The sequence below is a fragment of the Agelaius phoeniceus genome, chromosome 10 (genome assembly GCF_051311805.1).
Source record: "Agelaius phoeniceus isolate bAgePho1 chromosome 10, bAgePho1.hap1, whole genome shotgun sequence".
Lineage (NCBI taxonomy): Eukaryota > Metazoa > Chordata > Aves > Passeriformes > Icteridae > Agelaius > Agelaius phoeniceus.
In genome coordinates this window covers 25,219,918-25,240,464 of record NC_135274.1, presented here as the reverse complement: position 1 = coordinate 25,240,464, position 20,547 = coordinate 25,219,918, and the positions used below count along the sequence as shown (strand labels likewise).

The 20,547-nt window shown below is 43.1% G+C and overlaps 1 long non-coding RNA gene across 1 annotated transcript in view; it reads left to right on the top strand.

Annotated features, from left to right (window-relative positions):
- Positions 1-3,749: 3,749 nt before the first annotated feature.
- LOC143694836 (uncharacterized) overlaps positions 3,750-20,547 on the top strand; it is a 53,524-nt gene continuing 36,726 nt past the window's right edge. Inside the window, exons 1-3 of the long non-coding RNA XR_013183562.1 lie at positions 3,750-3,799; positions 5,926-6,144; positions 10,444-10,488. This is a non-coding gene — a long non-coding RNA (uncharacterized LOC143694836). The remainder of the gene's footprint in view (positions 3,800-5,925; positions 6,145-10,443; positions 10,489-20,547) is intronic.

The following is a 20,547-nucleotide window of genomic DNA, read 5'->3' as shown; positions in this document are numbered from 1 at the left end:
GAGTAATTAGTACAAGCTGCAAGTAAATTGGTGTAACATAATAATGCTAAAAGATAGTTTTAATTGCTTTCATCTTCTATTAAAATGATTTTTTCAGGATATTCTCTGATTTCCCATTGAATCTTCCAGATTTATTTTACTTAAAATGAATGGTGTAATTTAAATAATTAATTGCTATTTTGTGGGACACTCTTGCTCTTTCATAAAATATTAGCTTGAAAAGCCTAAATTTGTTTAATATCCTGCATGTTAATTAGGAAATTATGAAGATTTTCCAGGCACAAGCATAATTTTTAAAAGTGGTGCTGAAGTCCTACCCACAGATAATAAACCCCAGTTATATCACCAATAATTGTGTTATTAAAATTGATACCTTCAATCACTAATAAAGCAAGAAATTTGGCACTGGGGCTGAAATAAGAACAACACTTCCTTCTGCTTTTTCAGCTTCTTTGGAGTTCAATGAAATATTTGCATGGTGAGCTTTAGGTGCAACAATCCCAGCAATCAGGTGGGGATTAGGAGAATAGAGAACAGATTTCAAGGCTAGGTAGGAATTTTTTCCCTCCCTGGAAAATGGGATTTGGGGTTACCTGAGGTGTTCAGGAGTGTCTGTGCCCTGCTGAGGGTAAGGACAGGCAGGTGCCAACTGCAACGTGGCTTCCATGAGAAAATGGGACTTTTTGGAGTTTTTCATGGAAATGTTTGAAGAATGACTCCAGAGGAGGCACCAGGATGGTCAGAGGGGTGGAGGAGCTCTGCTGGGAGGAAAGGCTGGAGAATTGGGATTGTCCAGCCTGGAGAGGAGAAGCTTTGGGGTGAGCTCAGAGTGGCCTGGAGGAGCTGCAGGAAAGATGGAGAGAGACTCTGGAGAAGGGATGGAGGGACAGGACACAGGGAATGGCTGCAAATGGACAGAGGGCAGGGTTAGATGGGATTTGGGAAGGGATTCCAGGCTTGGAGGATGAGGAGGAGCCGGGATGGGATTCCCAGAGCAGCTGGGGCTGCCCCTGGATCCCTGGCAGTGCCCAAGGCCAGGCTGGACACTGGGGCTGGGAGCTCCCTGGGACAGAGGGAGGTGTCCCTGCCATGGCAGGGCTGGCCCTGGATGGGATTTCAGGTCCCTTCCATCCCAAACCATTCCGTGATTCTCTGATAAGAAGAATTCCCACTTGGCAGGCTCCAGTTTCATCAGTGCTTCACTATGTTCTATCCCATTTTGGTTTAAGAGTTGTTTAAATGAATAAAACTTGAGAGCAAATGAACCAAAGCTTTGAGTGCTCCGAGTTAAATGGGGAGGTTTCAATGCAGTAAACATTCACAGAGCTCCTAAATTCCCCACCCCAATTCCCCACTTCAATGCAGTAAACATTCATGGAGCTCCTAAATTCCCCACTCCTTTGCTTCCTATTCCTTTGTTTCCAAGCTTTTACCAACAGCAATTGCCACGTTGGTGATTTCAGCACTGCAGATTTTCCAAATGCCCTTTTCTCTGTCCTTTAGCGCTCGAGCACAGCCCTCATCCCTTCTCCTTGGGGATGTTATAACATGAGAAAATTGTCTGAAAGATTGCTGTGTTTTAAGGCACTTTCTGAAGCGCCTCTAGTTTAAAAAAACATGATTTTGTGGGAATGACAGCTTGATGCTCTATGAATATCCCTGCTCCCATCCCCACCGTGGCAGCCTGGAGCAGTTCATTCACCACACACTCCCAAGGAATTTGGATTTTGCAGCCTGCAAGGTCAGGCACTGTGGGGGGAGCCAAGCTGGGATGCAGCACCCTCCTTCTTCCTTGGAATCTGTCTGGGAGAGCAAAGTTGGTTTCTTTTTTTGTGGAGTCACAGAATTCTTTAGGTTGGAAAGGATCTCTGGGATGCCACATCCTCGGGGCTTTTAAATCCCTGCAGGAATGGGGACTCCCCCCCTGCCCTGGACAGCTGTGCCAGGCTTGGACAACCCTTTCTGGGGAGAAATTTTCCATCACATCCAACCTAAACCTCCCCTGGCAGGGGGACCAAGTTCCAGGTTGGAACCTCCCAACGAACTCGAGGTCGTTTCCTCTTGTCCTTGTTTCCTCTTGTCCTTTTCCTATTCCTGGGGAAAAACTGACCCCAGCCTCCCTTCAGGTGGTGGTAGAGAGAAATAAATTCCCTTCTGAGCCGCCTTTTCTCTTGGGATGCAGAGTTTGTGCTTCCTTCAGGCTTTTCCAGGTTCCTTCAGGTTTTTCCTTCAGGTTTTTCCAGGCTCCTTCAGGCTTTTCCAGGTTCCTTTAAGTTTTTCCAGGTTCCTTCAGGCTTTTCCAGGTTCCTCCAGGCTTTTCCTTCAGGTTTTTCCAGGTTCCTTCAGGTTTTTCCTTCAGGTTTTTCCAGGTTCCTTCAGGTTTTTCCTTCAGGTTTTTCCAGGCTCCTTCAGGCTTTTCCAGGCTCCTTTAAGTTTTTACAGGTTCCTTCAGGCTTTTCCAGGTTCCTCCAGGCTTTTCCTTCAGGTTTTTCCAGGTTTCTTCAAGTTCTTCCAGTTTCCTTCAGGCTTTTCCATGTTCCTTCAGGCTTTTCCTTCAGGTTTTTCCATGTTCCTTCAGGTTTTTCCAGGTTCCTTCAGTTTTTTCCATGTTCCTTCAAGTTCTTCCAGTTTCCTTCAGGCTTTTCCAGGTTCCTTCAAGTTTTTCCAGCTTCCTTCAGTTTTTTCCATGTTCCTTCAAGTTCTTCCAGTTTCCTTCAGGCTTTTCCAGGTTCCTTTAATTTTTTCCAGGTTCCTTCAGGTTTTTCCATGTTCCTTCAGGCTTTTCCTTCAGGCTTTTCCAGGTTCCTTCAATTTTTTCCAGGTTCCTCCAGGCTTTTCCATGTTCCTTCAGGTTTTTCCAGGTTCCCTCAAGTTTTTCCAGTTTCCTTTAGTTTTTTTCATGTTCCTTCAGGCTTTTCCTTTAGGCTTTTCCAGGTTCCTTCAGGTTTTTCCATGTTCCTTCAAGTTCTTCCAGTTTCCTTCAGGCTTTTCCAGGTTTCCTTCAAATTTTTCCAGGTTCCTTCAGGTTTTTCCATGTTCCTTCAGGCTTTTCCAGGTTCCTTCAGGTTTTTCCAGGTTCCTTCAGACTTTTCCAGGCTGGGATGCCAAGGCAGAAGTCTCTGACAATGAATTATTCAGCACAAATCATGCTTGATGTCCTTGGCTGCAGAGCTGCTGGCTTGACCCAACAGTGTCTCAGCATTTCTTATAAATTATGTGAAAAATCAAATAGAAAAGTGTGATGGCTCGGGTTAACCAAAAGGTTGAAACTTCCTTGAAAAAATAAACAGGGAAACAGATTCAGAAGAATGGGTTTGGCTGTGCCCACCCCTCAGAGGGAGGTGCCTGATCCTGCCTGGTGTGGAATCTGGGAAAATAAATGGATCTCATTTGCTGCTTCTGAAAACAAAGCTGTGATTTATTCTAGTAAAGCTACTTAGAAATATTAAAAAAAAAAAAAAGGAAAAATAAACTCATCAAACTTCATTATTGTACAGGGAAAAAATGGCATTGAGAAAGAGTTAATGGCTGAGAATTAAAGGTCTCATGGATTGGTCAAACTCTCCTCCGTGAGGGACATTCCCAGGGTGGTTGGCCCAGCCCTGAGGGTCTCAAATGGGGCTTGAAGGATTTAACATTCTGCAAGATTCATTATTTAATGTTCAATGTGTCTTGAAAATGTCTTGTTTGTCATTTAAGAAGATGGCACATTGTCTTATTTCTCATTTTTTACCCTTTAGGTTGTGCATTGGGAGCTAAACTCTGCTCAGATCTCAGCAGAACAGCTTGGAATGGCTGGGTTGGTGTAATTAAAATCTGTGCTAAATTAACCTCATTAGCAGCTTTCTTAGACTCTTCTCAGATTTCTCCTTCCTATTAATAAGAGGTTAAATTTCCAGCAGATTACATTGGATTATCATGGGTGGAATGCTTAAAAAACTGCTTTGTGCTCTGTAAGTTCTTTTTCCCCCACTTTTTTTCTGGTTATTTAACCACTCGTTGTTTTTCTCCACTTCTTTTCTGGTTATTCAACCACCCTAAAAATGAGATTTGAACATGAAAGAAATAAAATTATGCATAAAGCAAGATTTTTCTTCATATAGAATTCATATCCTGTTGGATTAATTCCTCCTTTGTTGTTGGAACTTGTGTTTCTAAAACATTGCAGGCTCGCAGGTGACTTTTTAAATTTGCTTAGAAGAAGGAGGATTTTATAAATTTACATTTTTAAAACAAAATTAGTTCCTAGCACAAGGGAAAAGCCAATTTTGTCCAGAATTTCTTGCACATGCAGCATCTAAAATTGCTGCATGAGGATGGAGCAAAGTTTAAATGCTTTTTTTTCCCCTCTGCTTCTTCACAGTTATATTTTTGAGCTCTCTGCTCTCTCTCTCTCTCTCCCCTGGAAAGTTTTTGAGAAATGGAGGAAGGTAAAAAGTGATCAATTCCAGGTCGGGAGGGCACTGAGATAAATACAGGCAGTGAATTCTTCCTGAAATATTCTCCTGTTTTCCAGACAGATTGGTTATGGGTACTCAGGAGGATTTAGCAAGAAGTAGGGATGCTTGAGAATTCCCAGATATTTCACTCAAGCAGGAATTATCAGTTTTTATTGCATTTCCATGGCTCCCTTCCCTGGTAAGGTGTGGAGCAAGGAGTGGAATCTGCACCCCCCAGCCTGCAGGAATTATTTATCCTCTGGAATTTGGTCAGAATTCTGCAGCCATTCCCGTGGTTTTGCCTTGGAGATTCTGTAATTATCCTGAATTAATATCACCCCATTTAGGCACTAATGGTGTTAAGCAGCAGATGAAGTACAACCGTTAATGGTAAACAAGCAAGAGGGGGAAAAAAGGGATTTATTCAATGCCCAGCATCCCAGTTTATCCATTCCTGGGTAATTCCCTGCTTCCACAGCCAGCAGAAAGGAAGGAAGCATTTGACTTATTAATATAATGAAGATCAATGCAATCTGTGAGCACAAGGTTGAGGGAACAACATAATTACCCTGCATTTGTTGATGCAAGGAGCAGAGTGGTTTTAATTAGTGCCTTACATTGGGAAGGACCTGGAAAGAAATTGGGAGCTTTGCTTGGAGCTGGAATTCGTTCTGGGGGATTCTTTTTGTGAGATTCTTTTTCTCCTTTAATGATTCTTTTGTGGGATTCTGTTCCTCCTTTAATGAGCAATGATGATGTGTCAGTGGTTGTGTTGAGCTTAATCAGGAAAATAGAGGGCAAATATAGAATGGGAACATTTGGATCCCCCAAAACATATAAACTTTCCTATTTATTTTTTCCTGGATGTCTTGAGGAGAAGGTTCTGGGCTTTTTAAGGGGGAATAAAACTAGCAGTGGCCTGGTCTTGAGCTGAAGGTGCCAAAAAGCAACACTTTGCCAGCAGAAACCTCATTAATTTCTTCTTCTTTTTTTTTTTTTCCTGGCCAAGGTGTCCTGTCCTTGCTGATTATCCAGGGAATGGCTGAGCCAGGTGGGACCCTGGGTCTGCCACATTTCCAAATTCCCTCTTCTTCCATTGTGGAGTGCTCAGCTCCTGAAGGGGAGAACTTGGAGCAGAAAGCCAGGAAAGAAATTTCCATTATTTCCTGTGGGTTTTCATTTGCCTTTCAATGATTCTGTTGTTAAAAATGAGCTCCCAGCTCTGCTCCCCAGCAATAACTGGCATTTTTTTGAATTTTCCATTAGGTTTGACATCCACACTTGCCCATTTTTGCCAGGATGTTTTCCTAATTAAAAATACTCTCCAGAGAATGGCAGATCCCTGCCTGAGCCCTTTAGGACATCTAAAAAATTCTGAATTTTTGCATTTCGGGGAGGCTGCCTCCGCCTCTGCATTGTTTATCATGGGGTGGAGGTGCTTTTATTTCCTCTCATGGTTTATCTCCTTTCCTTGTTTTCCTTGCAGGAACCAGGGAATCCCAGGTGAAAGCAGCTGAAGTGAAGGAGCAGCTCTGGCTCATTTGAAGTGCCCAGGCCAGGGTAGGAGGCAGCATCTCCCCAAGTGGGGTTATTTACCAGCTCCATTCCGGGACTTCTTAAGAAATACGAAGATTTAGCAAGGCCTTGGCAATGAAAAACAGGACTGAAGCTCACCCAGGCTTTTGCATCCCAATATTCCCAAACTGTGAGTACTGTTTGCATTTCTAAATGTTTCTGTCTCCCTGGTTTTGCTCCCCAGAGGAAGGGGGAGATCCGGGGTGGTTCAGAACAATTCTCTGATGTGTTTGCAGCTGCTCAAGTTTGGTTTTCCTCAGGGCTCTGGCAGGTGTGGGGATGAACCCTGAGCACGGACCTCACTGCTCCCACCCTCTGCAAATCTCTGCCTTTACCAAGAGCCACCGAATTAATTCTGTTGGGTTTTATAGCTCTGCCTTTGTCTACATGCTGTTAATTACCCTGATTATCTTGTCTTGTGCTGCCTAATTGCTGGTAACTGAAAGGCCATTTTATCCTATCTCAGGCTTTTCTAACTCATCCTCGGTGGCTGCAGAGAAGTTTTGAATTATTTTGGGGGCAATCTGAGCAGTTTTTTGGTCAGAGTTTCACGTTGGAGTAGGTCAGAATTCCTCGTATCTGAAGGAAACTCTGAGGAAGATGGAGAGGAACTGGAGAGACAGGACAAGGGGGAAAGGGTTCAAACGGGCAGAAAGGAAATTTAGGTTAAATATGGAAGTGATTCCTCCCTGTGAGGGTGGGGAGGGCTGGGATGGGATTCCCAGAGCAGCTGGGGCTGCCCCTGGATCCCTGGAAGTGTCCAAGGCCAGGCTGGACAGGGGAAGTGTCCCTGCCATGGCTGGGGTGGAATAAAATAATTTTAAGGTCCCTTCCAACCCAAATCATTCTGTGATTCCATCATCCTTTTAACATGTAAAAAAACCCACCCAAAATATCCCCAAACCCCTCTAGTCTTTATTGTTGAATGTCCATTTAGAAAGCACTCTGTGGTCTGGAAATGCAGGTCTTTATTAAAGGCCCTAAATCCAAGAATAATTTATAATAAACTTTCTTCTGGCCGAACGTTCCTACAATAATTTTCCTTAATCCCATATTGGAAGGGCTTCCTGCCTTTGGGATTTCTCCTGTGGGACAACACTCTTCCTCTTGAAAAAGCTGATTTTGTTGAATTTTTTTTTTCCCGTAGCCTGATCAAAACAACTTTTCGATGTTTTCTTGCTGCATTAACGGGCTGAAATTGCTACTAAAAGTATCAGCCAATTAGCAACTCTTTAATCTCCTGCATTGTTTGTCACCACGGTGTGACAAAGTGACAGCCTGCCACGCTAATTAGCTGCCTTCTGCCAGGGGAAAATTGCTCCTGTTTGACAAATAATTCAAGTTAGAGAAGGACGAGGAAGTCTGAAAACAAAGTTATCCATGCAAAGACACATCAGAGAGCACCCAGGGCTCAGGTAATTGGTGAGGGCAGGGAGGACCTCTCACCTTTCTGTAATAAATCAGAAAATTATTGAGTGGAAGGGATGAGGTGATTTTTAACAGCCTGAAATGAGCGCAGGGTTCAAAGTGTTGTTTCAGGAACTTCGCTCCGTGCTGGGCAAAGTTGGGTTTCTGGGGGTTGTTGGTGTTTATTCAGCTTGAAAAGCATCTAAGCTGCTCCTGACCTCCCTTGTGAGCCTTTTAAAGGTGGCTTTTCACCTCGAAATTCAGTGTTCCCATGGAAAAACCCAGGCCTGGAAAGAAGAAAGATTCAGGAGAATCAAAAAGACAGAAGGGAGCTCCAGAGCTTCCCTCCAAAAATGTTTTTGAAAGCTTCAGATGAGCCTAAATCAGTTTGTGTCCATGAGAAAACTGCTTTGGATCTGGTCACAGCCTGAAAGAGGAGTCCTTGGAGCATTTTGGTGAAATGAGAAGTTCAAGGAGCTTAGCAAAAATATTCAACAGGAATCAGAAAGCAAATAATGATTTTTGTTGTCTGTATGGCAACCAAATTGCTTTTGTCATCTTTTTTTTTTTGAGATAAAATGCAGCCAATTTAATGAAGTTTGGTGTTTCCAGCTTTTTTCAAACCTGAACTCCCTGAAAAAAAGAAATTAGAAATTAATTGAGAAGAAAATAATCCCTAACCATCTGCAAAGCTGATTCAGTGATTTTGAAACTTTAAGTGCCAGAATTTGAACTAAAAAAGTGGCAAATAAAACAATTCTGATTTTGGATACTTGGTAAAAGAGGAGGAGTTTGTTTTTGTGGATGGAGCTCCTGTGGGAGGGCAGGTGAAACGCTGCATTCTCAGCTGAGCACTCCAGACTGGAAAGTTTGGGAAAAGCAGGAAGGCATTCCCAGCAGAGCAACAAAAACGATGGAAGGACTAAAGAGATTGATGGCTTGATGGGTGAAGAATTATTAAGGGAGCTTAAATCTGAATTTCTTGCCCATGTAAATGACGGATCCCAAACATTCCAGGAGCTCTCCTGAGTCAGTGATGGATTGGGAGGCATGAAGGAGGAGGATGAAAAGAGTGATGATCTGCTGGGGCAGCAGGAGCAGTGATTCTGGGTGAGATCAGCAGGATGGGAGCTGCATCTCCTCTCTGGCAGCTGATGCTCACAAAAAAACCAAGGCAAAGAAATCTCTGTTGGATAATTATGGATTTATCTGTCTGAGGAGAGGAGTTTTTAGCTTTACGTCTATGGATGGGAAGGTGGAAAGTAATTAGGACAAAAGGAACTTTTATAAAAGGTTTGCTAATTTGTATGGCTACAGAATCCTTGGTTAAGGCACCAGATCTAACTGGGAATTTTTTGGTGGCCAGCTCTGACAGATTTGGGATAGAGCTGCTGGAAATTTGCTGTAAAACATTCCAGTACAGAGTGAAACCACAGCCTGGGTGGGATTCGCACCAAAATGGATTCTGGGTGCCAAAGTTTCAGTTTCCGTCTCTGAATTGTGACATTTGGATCCTTAGAAGTCAACATCAAAACTCCCAGGGACACCACTGAGGGCTGTATTCCCTGAAAAATAAAATGGGAATTTGCCCAAGTGGAAAGGGAGCAGAAACCCAAGAAGGAGCGTGGGAAATGGATTTTTTTCCAGCTAATAACCTGAGAACCATCTATAAAGTATTATAACCAAGAAATAAGTTAACTTCTGATGGAATAGCATTAAGTTTTACATCTCTTGTGTCTCACTATTCTTCGAGACTGATAATAAAATCAAATCTTTTAAAACACTTCTCAGTTACTCTGTCTCTATAAAAACTAAGAAAACCAAGAAGGAGCTCAAGGATTTTTCCCTGCCAGCTGTGAGAATCTGACTGAAGGTGTTGGGCAGAAGTGTCCTTGAGCTCAGAGACAAAAACTTCTGGTGTATTTATGACTTTTTAATTATTTAACGAGTTCTGCTGCAGCCCTCACCCTCTTTCCTGATGAGCCCTGTAGGGTCAAGGCCTCCTGGTCCTGCTGGAGAAATACCTGGAGATGCTGGAATTTCACCCAGTGCCAAACCCAAACCCTGTAAATTGGATTAATTACTGGAAGAATCCACAACCATCTCCAGTTTTAGCTGGAGCCGCACTCAAACTAAATTGTTTTCTTTCCTATTTCCCTTTCCCTGCGGGCAATCTGCGAGTGCATAATGTGAAATATCAGCGGGAACTGCTCCTCAGAGTTATTCAGGATTCTTTTCCAGCTTCTGCTCCCAATTTTCAGTCAATCACAGACCATAATAGGCTATTTGTCACCACGGATATCTGTATACATAAAAGATAAGTAGGTGCTGAATATCTGCTTTTACCAATGTTCTGAGCACTGCCAGTGATATATTATTTTCTTTTATCTCCTCTGTGTATCTCTCTAGCAGGGGAGTGTCACTGGGTGTATCCCAGTGAAACGGGATGGATTTTAATCAACTGCTGGGAAAATGAGATATTACAGGAGGATGAGAATGGCTGCTTGATAAAAACACCTCTTTAAAAGTAAAATTCTGCAGCGTTCTGGGGTTTGGCACCGGCGCGAGGGCTGAATAAAAATGACATTAAAAAAATAATCGAGCTTGAGGTATTTTTCTCAGGGTAGAAAAAGCAGGAGCCATTCCAGCCAAAAAGAGGCTTCTTGGGACATCCAAGGTGAAAATAGGAATGAATTCTCTAAAAGTGCTGTAAGTTAAAAAGGTACAAAATGACTGTGAGAAAAACTTGTGTGCTGATGCTTAAGAAAATGATGTTTTACCAAAAAAAAAAGCTCTTTGTATAAAAGCTCTGTTTGAGAGAAATGTTTTTTGCTTCCATTCTCCTTAAGGAATCTGCTCTGGAGCTGGAAGGCTTCCAATGATTTCTAGAAAAAACTACCCACGAATCTGAATAATGATGATTTGTTATTAGCATTTGGGGTTGAAAATAAATGAGTGAATTCAGGAATGGAGCAGTTTCCAAGGTCTCTTTCCTGAATCCATGAAAATCTCTTTCCTTTAGGCTTTTGGAGAAGTCACTGGTGAAACGAGGCTGTCGCTACCAAAGGTAAAAAGCAGATTTTCTCCTGTGTTTTTTGAGCATTCATGAAGAGTAATGAGTGTACTCCAGGCTTAATTGGTGTTCTGAATTCACCCCAACACAAAGACAACTTCCCCAGCTCCAGAGAAAACAAGTGTTCATTCCTTCAGCTGGATCCCAGCTGGAGCTGAGCTTTTTATTTCCCATTTGGGTGAGGAGAAGAGGTCCCTGTTTGACAAAGGAGCAGGGGAGAGGCTCAGGGAGGGCTCTCCCACTGGAATTTGGCTCGGGACATTTCTCTGGAGTTCTCCAGCAGAGCTGTCAACTCCATTTCCCCCTGGTGCAGTGAGAAGGACAAAAGCTCAGGGATATAAGTTGGATTTTGTTTACCTTTGTGAGAGGCTCCAGGTTCTGTTTGCTCCTGATAAGTCTGGGTGGTTTGAGCTGGGTGAGCCCAAAATCCTGGCTTTGGATCCACAAGGATGGGCTGTTTCTCCTAAGAATAATGCACATTTTGCACACAGGGATGCTGAAAATGCTGTTTTGAAGGTGGGGATTGCAGCCTCTAAAGCCCAGGTTAAATTCAAGGAAATGAGTTTCTGGTTTGGGCCTAGTTTAAAATTCAGCATTTGGTCAGCACAACTTGTTAAATTATGAAGATTTTTTCATACCCAGATGTTTTCAACAATATCCCTGAGCTGTTTTGCTCTTCTTTCCAACTGTCCAATACTTGCAGGTGCCTGCTGGCTGTAGGAGGAAACTTTTCCTTTTTAATTAAATCACTGAGATGGTAACTGAGGGCTACGAGCTCAGAAAGGATTTGTTTTCCTGGCAGTTGTGATCAGGGCGTGCCTGACAAAAGCTTAAGCAGGGTTTTAGGGATGCCAGCCTTATTTTTCTCATTCCCAGGAAGCTGAGTTATTTTTGGGAGGTGGATGCTTTCTGTGTTGTGGTTTTTTAGGTCTTTCCTCCATCCTGTGCGTGTTGAGGACACAAGGTTGTTACTGGAAAATTGATGGGCAAATCCATGGGTGGGCTGGGCAGATGTGGTGCTGAACTCACTTAGTGGGGCCTGAGGGTTCATAACTTAGCTCAGCTCCAGAAAAACCAATTTATTGGTAAAGGGTAGGGAATTAATTGTGAGGGGAAGCTGATGCTTAAAGAGGATACCTGGAACAGAGGCTGGGCTGTGTTAAAGGAATAAAGCAGGGATTTATTAAAAGGCCTTTGAAAGATACACCTTGGGCAGCACCAGGGCCTGACTGAGGCTCTGCCCAAGATGGACCCAAGATGGATCCAAGATGAACGCCAGATGGACCCCAAGTCACAAGTTTTCACATTTTATAAGTTTTGGTCCCTTTCCATGCTGGGTTCATTGTCCAATTCCAGCTCCAGGTTGTGCAGTCCCACCCTCCCAGTTTCTCCCCTCCATTCCCTGCTGTTTGCAGTGTTTGGGCTGAAGCTGCAGCGCTGTCCTTGGCTCTGGGGCTGGACAGGGATTGTTCTGTGTGCCTGGGCTGTGAGCAGAGCTGCTGGCACTGTGTGTGAAGTTCAGAGTTAGAATTCAGTGCAGAATCTGGAAAATATAAAGCTAAAACTTAATGCGTCACAGCAATGTGCTCCACACCCCACCTTGAAGGCCTCACCCCCAGCAGCAGCTCCTTGCCCTGGTCCCCCCCAGCCAGGTGACACCAGAAAACACCACTTTGAGCAAAACTGGAGTGATTGCAGCCAGAAAAGTCCTGCCAGGTCCGTGGGAGCCCAAACTCTTCAGCACTGAAGATAGGAAACAGCAGCAGCCCTCATTTCACCCTTGACAGAGTTCATCATTCCAGTGCAGCACTCCCTCAGCAGGACACAGCAGCAGCCAAAAGGAAAATAATTGTTTCTCCTTGTACAGGAACGCTCTGAGAAAAGGCCCCTGGGACTACTCCGAGCAAGTCCAATTTTCCCAACCATATCTAGGAAGAGTTTTACCATCTGCTTTTAGCACATTATTTATCCGACGTTTAGGCAGAGACACAGGAATAAAAACCTGCTGCCCCCTCCTGGGGAAAGGTGCCTCTTAAAGAGGATTGGTGACCCCACTGCTCCCATTTGGTATGGAATTATTGCTTGGATTTTGGAAATTCTCTGTGCAGGAAGCAAAGTAGAGTGGCAAGAAGAGCTGAAGTTGTTTTTCCTTCAGTTCTTGCTCTTCCCCTTTATTTAAAAGATTTGTTATTTAAAAGATTTGTTATTTAAAATCTTTGTTCTTTAAAAGACTTGTTCTTTAATAGAGAGTATAAATGACATATGTAAGTAAATTAAACTGAAGCTGGGTTTTGTGACTTGTAGCAATATAATAAGTTTGATTGTATTTTCCATGTTTAAAGGTACTTTAAAAATAATAACTGATTTTATTTTGGTATGTACAAACCCTTTAACAATCCAGGCTGGGCAAGAGACAGAAGTGTCACATTTAAATTGATTGGCTACAAAGATGAAGAGAAAAATAGTCAGGAAAGTGAGAGGAGGCAGAGAAGGGATTTAGGCAGCACGTGATGGGTGGAAAGGGTTTTGTCGGGGCTCAGCTCTCAAACATTCCCATACCCCATCCATGTTTTAGGAATGCACAGAAAGATTTGCCCACAAAGGTGCAGCTGCAGTGCCAGGAGCACACAGATTTTCACCTGGGTATTTTCATGGGGTTTTGTGGCTCAGGATGAGGAAAGTGAGGCCTGAGAGGCAGTGGCAAAGGCATGGGTGCTGCTAAAGCTGGGTGGGAATTCAGGAGAGGGGAATTTGGGATTTTGGCAGTGACAGCCACGAAGTTACAGCAGCTCTGAAAAACCTGGTGTGGAAAATAGTGTCAGGAATGAGGGATCTGTGTCAGGAATGAGGGATCTGTGTCAGGAATGAGGGACCTGTGTTGGGAATCAGGGATCTGTTCAGGAATGTGTCAGGAATGAGGGATCTGTGTTGGGAATCAGGGATCTGTATTAGCAATTGGCAATGAGCAATGAGGTATCTCTGTCAGGAATGAGGGATCTGTGTCAGGAATGAGGGATCTGTGTTAGGAATGAGGGATCTATGCCAGGATTGAGGGATCTGTGTTAGGAATTAGGAACATGTGTCAGGAATGAGGGATCTGTGTCAGAAATGAGGGATCTGTGTTAGGAATTAGGAACCTGTGTCAGGAATTAAGGATCTCTGTCAGGAATCAGGGATCTCTATCAGGAATTAGTGGATGTACTGGCACTGCTGGGGCTCCCCCAGCCCTGGGGCACTTTTGGGTTCCTCACAAGGACCTGGAGGGGCTGGAGCGTGGCCAGGGAAGGGAATGGGGTTGGGAAAGGGGCTGGGGAATCCTGAGGGAGCTGGGAAGGGGCTCAGCCTGGAGAAAAGGGGGATCAGGGGGGACCTTGTGGCTCTGCACAGCTCCTGACAGGAGGGGACAGCCAGGGGGATTTGGGATCTTATCCCAGGGAACAGGGACAGAAGGAGAGGGAACGGCCTCAGGCTGGAAAATAAGGAAAAATTCTTGTGGAATGGGGTGTCCAGCCCTGGAAGGATTTCACAGCCCTGTGGTTGTGGCAGCTGGGGACATGGGTCAGAGGTGGCCTTGGCAGTGCTGGTTAATGGTTGGATTTGATGATCTTAGAGGACTTTTCCAACCTAAATAATTCCATGATTCCATAATTCCATGGTGCTGAGAGTTTGTGAGAAGCCCTGCACTAAGCACTCCTTGATCCTCACCAGCTCATCCTGAGATATTTCTCTATTCCAGCTGTCAAATTCCAGTCAACCTTTCCCAGCCCATATTTTTTAACAGCTAAGCTGGAAAGAGACGGAATTTTTTCAGTATAAAGATCGCAAATCAAAATTGTATTTTAACAGCTTTGTCATTCCTTTGTTGAGCTTTTCCTTAGCAAAACTCCTTCCTTCTAGGCAGAGGAAGGAAAGAAGCAGGGCAGTGAAATTCCAGCACAATTTGATCCTTGAATTAGGAAGTGTTTTTCCCATTCCTGTCACCTCTGGCACTTGAGGGAAAGGGGATGGGGAGAAGAAGAACGTGGTGGTCATGAGAGGGGAGATGAAATATCCAGTCAAAATAATTCCAGATGATGAGGCTGGCATTTCCAGAATTCCCTTGCCTCTTTCCTCCCCTTCCCATAACCAACACGAGCCTGAGTTCAGCATATTAAAAAGTGTCCACTCAGATAATTACCCTTAATTATTAATTCTTTCCCATGATCAGCTCGGGTGGCAATGGTGCAGAAAAAGCCAAGCTTTGGGTATTTGCAATCTGCTGCAGTTTGGCACCTTCTGTGTTTACCCAAGACTGAAAAAAAAAATGACAAAACAGCTGTTTTTTAAAAATTGTTTATTTTCTTCCAACTTTTCCAGTCACTTCCTTTAATGCACGCTCAGGCTTGAGATGCCCTGGAGTTGCCAGGCTCTCAACAGCCCACATGGGCTGATGCAGCTGAATTTTACTGAATTTTTATTTTTATTTGAAGGTTTACCAGCCCAACAGCTTAGGAACTTTCAGAAAGAAACTGCAGATTAGTTTTAAACAAATGAGTCTTTTCTGCCTGGTGCAGAACAGCTCAGCAGCAGTGAATTTGCATTGAGATTATCATTAAGGTAATTTAAATGCTTGGGAGCAGATCTTTCCCTCAGAGACAGGTGGGACTTGGTGCCTTCTCTTTGCCAAAGATCTGATTTTTAATTTTATTTATTTATATTTATAAATATATTATTATTATTATTATTATTATTATTATTATTATTATTATTATTATTATTATTATTATTATTATTATTATTTATTATTATACAAGATATATGTATAATATTTATGATATACAAGATACATTATATATATTATATATACTATAAATAAAATATATTTTGATATATTTTTATTTTATTTATATTTTTTATTTTATTTTATTACTTTTGGGATTTTTATCTTTGGAGCTGCTCCTTGCTTGGCTTTGACATCAAAACCAGCTCAGGGTTGTCAGTTTGGGGCTTTTATTCCCTGCAAATCCCTGCAGCACCTGGAATGTGCTGTGGGAATTGTTGCTCCTAGGTGGAGCAGGAATTTTAGGAAAGGTTCAGGAGGCTCCAGGCTCGGGGAGGAATAAAATATGAACTGGAAAGAGCTGAGAATTTTCTCTGCGTGGCTGCAAATTTGAGCCTGTCAGTGCTGAGCAGCCTGGTAATTTCTGTGTGTTATCAAAGATGCTCATCCCAGCTTTTTGAAGTCACTTAAACTGATAAACTCTGCTTCTTACTCAGAGCACAAAACTGCCAACATCAATTTTGGACACCAGGGGAAAGAGGGAGTCGGAGTTTTGCTGGGGAAAAAAATCTTCTCTGCTGAAGATATCTCACATGCCAAGTTCTAGCTGGAAGCAAAGGCTCAGGCCACTTGTGACCCTGTGGAAAATGTCCCTTAAAATGCTCCTCAAAGCACCAGTGTTTACAAAGTGACTTTGAGAAGGACTCAGAAGAAGCCCTGGGAGTTTGACCACTGAGGGATTTGGGTCAGAGCCCATCTGGAGCCCAGTGGTTCCTGCATGGATGGAAAAAGTGGCTGCAGCGGGGCTGCTTCTGTAAGATCTTCAAAAATATTGCAAGTATTTCACATAAAACAAGCTGTAATTGAGGAGGCTTTAAAAAAAAAAAAAAGTGCTGTGGTTAATAAACTATTACCAGAAAAATCAAGAGGTTTAAAATTATTCCGAGCAATTTTGCTTGAGAGAGATTTCCGTGTGAATTGATGTTATAAAATAAATTATATGAAATCTGTGGCAGATAAATTGTGCTAACTTAGGGCACAGCATTTTTCTGATTCTTTAAGTACCATAAAAGCATCAGAAGTCTAAATAAGATTATAATTTTCCTGGATCATTCTTGATATTTGGAGAATCTAACTGGGCCATTCTCCTTCCAAAGGGAGCAGCATCCCCAGGGCACCAAGGAATTTCTGCTTTTCGTGGCTTTTCCAGGTTGTTTTTCTGTCTGAATAATTCAATTTGGTGATGTAAACACAGGTTATTCCTGTGTTTCCTGGCAGCTGGAATCTGCACTGATCCCAGAGTGTCCCAGTGTGGAACAAGAACTGGAATATTCCTGATGGGAAGATGCTCAGCAGAGGAAAACTTCTCTTAACACAATTTTGGACTTTTCTCACAGAGACAGCAAAATCCTCTACTGAAGGGACCTCCAAATCCATGGCAAAAATAAGGAATTGGAGCTTAGTCTCCACACACATTTTGGAGGTGTTTATTTTCCCCCGAAGCCATGTTAAGAGCAGGAGAGTGATAACACAATGTTCCAGGCAGAATTGCCACAGAACATTTGGAATGCTAATTACTGCAAAACTTATTTATATCCAGGTTTAACTTCCAAGCTTGGTCCTTAACTCTGGAAAAGGAGCTGGGTTTGCTGCTTGGACACACCCGAGTCCAGCAGTTGGAATTTCAGCAGGTTTTCCTGGATTTAATAAATCAGGATTCCCCCAGATGAAGGAATTTTGCCTGGGAACTTATGGAACTCAGGCACCTGAAGCTGCTCCTTAATTCTCTGTATCCCACCAACTGCAGTGCTGGTCAGCTTAATGGGAGGAAAATAAGGATCAATCAATCAATCAATCAATCAATCCATAGTTTTTACTTTTCCCAACAGTTCTAGAAGAGATTTGGCCCAAACAGAGCCCCAAAATGTTGTTTCACATTTCTAAATGGCACCAGATGAATTTGTCAGTGTCCCAAAGCCCAGGAGAGGATGTCTGGGAAAGCAGGAATCAGGAATATCACTGGGGCCAAATGAATAAATCAAACTAGAGCTGGAAGGAGTCTCCACAGGAGCTGTGAGGGGAGGTGCAATGTCAGGGAAGAGGAGGAAGCAAACGCCATTTTCCAGCTTCAAAGCCACTGGAACTAATGTTGCAAGGACATTAATTACATGGAAAAAAAATTTTAAAGGTTCAAAATGCACTTGACAGAATCCCTTTAAACTAATACAGAGTTAGAGCCTGCTAATGGCTTCTGGCTCCAAGAAGTTTCCACGATTTTCTTTTTATTTAAGTCTTAAACTCCCCAAATTAAATGCAATTGGAAAATCAGTTATCGTGCTTTGCTTTATGCTCCTGCTAACTCAGCATCATTCCATGATCTTGTTTTCCAGCCTCCAAGTTTTCCCTCTCTGTCACTGCCACAAAGTTTTGTTAGGGCAGAGCTGGGAGAATGATCCCTGTATTAAAGTGGGGTTTTAATTTCAGTATAATCTCCCTTTAAATGGCTGGGGCTGTTTTATCCTCAGCTCTCAATCCATATCAGGATATGAATCAAAAGAGGTCCTGAGAAGCACTTATAGATGGTGGATAGATTGGAAAAATCTGTTTATTCTGCTGGAATAAATAAAATAAAAATTTGTTTTATTTTATTTATTCCAGGTGGAATTCCCTAGGATGGGAGACCTGCAGACCCACATGGGAGACCCAGAAGCAAAAAAAAAAAAAAACAAACCAAGCTAAAGTGAAATTAAATTTTATATTTGTGGCAGCAACATCGTGGAATGTGTAGGCCTGCTTCAGAAAACATCAGGGATACAGCCTAAAAAAAGGGCTTTGCAGAGCAGCCTCTGGAAAACATGGATTAAAATAAGAGTATCACCATTCCCAATATTCATTTTTACATCAGGCTCAAGAGTATTTAAGGCTGTTTCTTGTGTATTCACTCTAATGGGGCTGCTAAGGAGGATGGAGCAGAATAATTAGAGATAAGGCACTTTTCAATTAACTGCTACCTGCTGCTGCCCAACAGTGGACATCAATTCCTGGCAGATAATTTTATCCTCGTGTTCCTTGAGAACCTTTAGACATCGTGTGCTTGACCTAAATTTTTAATGACATTATGAAGCCCTAGTTAAATATAAAAATAATGGTTTTGGAGCACAGCTCTTTATTAAAGTTCCTTGGGCTGTGTTTTTCCTGCATGCAGCTCAGCATGGGAATGTTTTTGTGTCCTGCTTTGGCTACAGAAATTCACTTTTAGACTCAGGCATGGACTGGCTGATGTAACCCGTTGGAAGCTGCTTTGGAGGATGGGATGTAACCCAATTTTCTGTGTTTTGGACAAAAAAATAACAAGGATAACACATCCAGAGGGATAAATTCTGGAGGGTGATGGAGGACAGGGCTGGTTTGGAGCAGAATCCTTGGGAAACATCCACCACAGCCTCTCCAAACCCACATTCCCACCACTGCAAACTAAGGATTCCCTGCAGATGGATGGAAGAGCAGGGAAAAATGGAAATTATGGAGAACAGGCCCAAACTTTTCAATTTGTCCTCCTTTCCTTGAAGTTTTGAGACTTGTTATATGATTTTTTTTTTTGCTGTGTGAGGTAAAGCAGGCCCCAGGCAAGTCTGAGCTGCAGGAGCAGCACTTGCTGACCTTGGCAGGAACACAAAGGTCAAGTTTAACTTTTCATCCAGGAGAGACTGAGCAAGGACTGCAACATATGAGGAATAACAAGGATTTTCTTTGCCATCTCTTGTAAGGATTTCTTCTTTTCATCCATTTTCCCCCTCGGAGAATATGCTGATTTCCCAGGGAACAGGTTCCCTTCATGAGGCTGCTGATTCCTGCTCGCCCCTCAGGGAGAAGCTGCTGATGGCTGGAGTTGAAATGTGAATTTTATGGGAAAAAAAAAGACATAAAAAGCAACAGATAAGGGGGAAATGTGCTGTTAAATGCTTGTGCCACGATATCCTGAACCTCTGCCTGCATGGCTGAGCTCCAGGCATGGGAATCTCTACTGGACATTGGCACTTTTGGGCTGTTCCTGCAGGGGTGTGGAATGGCTGGGGCTTCATTAGTCCTGAGAGGATTAGGACTGTGCAGGAACAATTGTAATTCAGTTTTCTCTTATTTTCAAGCAGGAGATTTTGTTATCTGCTGCTTTCCTATTTTATTTACAGTGCAAACAGCATTGCTTATTGCTTTTGATAATAACTGTGCTGATAAACTGATCTGCTTGGTTCAGCAGCCTGGGATTAAGGCCTGCAGGGAGGAAAGCTGGATAATATTCAAGGATTAGCTCCTCCAAGCTCAGGAGCAGTGAATCCCAACAGGATTCAGCCAGGGAGGGTTCCAGCATTGGTGTTCCACAGCTTGGCTGACACAGAGGGACTTTGGACAAGGGACGGAGTGACAGGACAAGGGGAATGGCTGCAAACTGGCACAGGACAGGGCTGGAAGAGAAAAAGGAAGAATTCCCCCCTGGGAGGGTGGGGAGGGACTGGAGTGGGATTCCCAGAGCAGCTGGGGCTGCCCCTGCATCCCTGGCAGTGCCCAAGGCCAGGCTGGACACTGGGGTTGGAGCACCTGGGACAGTGGGAGGTGTCCCTGCCATGGCAGGAGTGGCAATGGATGGGCTGTGAGGTCCCTCCCAGTCCAACCCCACAAGATTTCTCTGAGCTCATGGAAGGAGTTATTGCCTTTTAATCAGCATTTTCTGCATGCAAACAAACACTTAAATGAAGTGGCAGTAGATGCTAAGGCACAGCTTTGTGCTAAAGTGGCTAAATTAGTTTTTTACCACATTTTAACCTGCAGGAGGTTGTAGGGTTCAGATTGCTGAGCACAATCAACCACAAACTCACAATAAACTCCAAACCTCACAATAAACCAGAAACTCACAATAAACCAGAAACTCACAATCAACCACAAACCTCACAATAGACTTCAAACCTCACAGTAAACCACAAACTCACGATAAACTCCAAACCTCACAGTAAACCACAAACTCACAATAAACTCCAAACCTCACAAACTCACAATAAACTCCAAACTTCACAATAAACCAGAAACTCACAATAAACCACGACTCACAATAAACTCCAAACCTCATAATAAGCCACAAACTCACAATAAACTCCAAACCTCAAAAATTCACAATAAACTCCAAACCTCACAATAAACCCCAAACCTCACAGTAAACCACAAACTTACAATAAACCCCAAACCTCACAATAAACCACAAACTCACAATAAACCACGACTCACAATAAACTCCAAACCTCATA